The following is a 2135-nucleotide window of genomic DNA, read 5'->3' on the forward strand; positions in this document are numbered from 1 at the left end:
AAACCCTGTATGCAAAATTCGTTAGTCTACAGTAAACTGAAATGACATGAATACATAAATACTACTTCTCACTCTTTTTGTTTGTAGATAATATTTCTAGCTTATATATGATTGCTGTCTAGAGCAACGCGAATGACGTAGGTAAAGTATACGTGTAGCATAAGCCAACAGTAAGGTAGTAGTGTAAAGTAGAAAACGGCACTTCCCGCAGTTCCAAGAGCCTTAATTCTTTAATTGGCTTTGTAGTACAGTTATCCCTTAATCGTACGTATTACGGTTAACGATAAGAAAACACATTTTACTGGATTTACAGTTACTCGCCCATAATGCCTCAAAAACAACTTTGTGAACTTGAGCTTCATGCTAAAAATTTGTATATTTCAGTCGTATCCCACGTTTCACGTCTTTAGAACAAGCGTCATCTGAAAAGCAAAATGGAAACTCTCGCACGGGGAAGCCATTACTATTATGTGCATTCTTATGAACAACTATCCCTATTCACGGTTAATAGCAATTGACGCGTAATCACAGCCGGCCGTTGTGGCCGTGCGGTTCTAGGCGCTTCAGTCTGGAGCTGCGTGACCGCTACGGTCGCAGGTTCCAATCCTGCCTCGGGCGTGGATGTGTGTGTTGTCCTTAGGTTAGTTAGGTTTAATTAGTTCTAAGTTCTAGGCGACTGATGACCTCAGAAGTTAAGTCGCATAGTGCTCGAAGCCATTTTGAACGCGTAATCACATTTAAAGTTTACAAAAAATACGGTCATGTCGGATATCTAGCAAAATTCATGACTAAATTTAGGCTTTATTAGTAGTAGGCCGCAGCACTTTTTGTTTGATGGATAGTGATCGACAGAAGGCGAAGTAACTTCAGGGGTGCACTAGGGAAATGTGTTCGGACCCTTGTGCTACTTGAAAATATTTGTGCAAATGTCTAGCTAGATTTCGGTAAGATTGGCAACTTAGTTTAAATGAACAGAATTGTAAAATCGCGCACTTCACAAAATGCTGAAAAGCAGCATTTAATGGCTACAGTATCAATGACTGTGCATGGGGGCTTAATTAAATATAAGATTGAAAATATTTTTTATTTTTCGTAGCTGTATGTCCGATTACGCTGTTTCGTAATCGGTTGGCCCTGACCAGTATTTTTACGCAATCTGACTGCATAGAATAACAACAAACAATGAAATGAAAATTTTCATAAACACAGTTAATTAATTAAGTCCCCAGCAACTATGAAACCTACGAAACCAAAGCATAAGTATAACTGTTCTGTATGTGGAAGTATGACTCAACGGACATCTGGCACGGTTCTTCTTCAACAAGACAAGAATTTTTAAATACCAATTTTACTGACGTGATAAAAGAAAATTAGAAATACGATAATTGCGTAAGGAAAGCAGAATTACACTCTAATACAAGAACACACGCCAGATGCTTTGTTGACTGAACCTGTAATGACGCATTATTTAGGATACTGAAATTAAAACAAACTGAGTTAATTACCTCATTTATATTGATGAAAATCATTCTAATCCTTACATTATATCTCAACCAGAACTCTCCAATATCACATCTCAGCAAGCACTGCCTAATAGCACATCTCAACAAACACTCTCTGCTACAACATCTCAGCACAGACTACCACGAGACCTCGACAGGCACTGACTACTACGAGCTCTCGACAAGCACTGTGGAGGCGGCTTAATAATACTCTTTGGCGCAATCTCTGGCGCAGTGGCTCAGTGTAGCCACCTTTCATACGCCCCTCCTCCACAGACCAGAATTTGATGGTATTTTTGCCAGCATTGGTGGTGAAAATACCACCAAATTCGTCCAGAAAAATACAGACAAAAATAAAAGATAATATTAATACCTAAATATCACATAATTAGTTAAAATTTTGGCTTTGCACTGACCTTTCAATAACCTAATATATAAAATACAGTAGGCCATACAAATTCTTTTCATACATGTGGCTTTACATAATAGTTTACACAATACATAAAAAAATCAGTTTATACAAATGTTCACATAAAATAATTATAATTATTCAAAAAAAAAAAGTTGATAATTCCAGCCCAGCAATGGTCAACAGGTGCAAACACCAACAAGTGACATCGTTTCAGCAGAAGC

Source organism: Schistocerca americana, chromosome 2 (genome assembly GCF_021461395.2).
Source record: "Schistocerca americana isolate TAMUIC-IGC-003095 chromosome 2, iqSchAmer2.1, whole genome shotgun sequence".
NCBI lineage: Eukaryota > Metazoa > Arthropoda > Insecta > Orthoptera > Acrididae > Schistocerca > Schistocerca americana.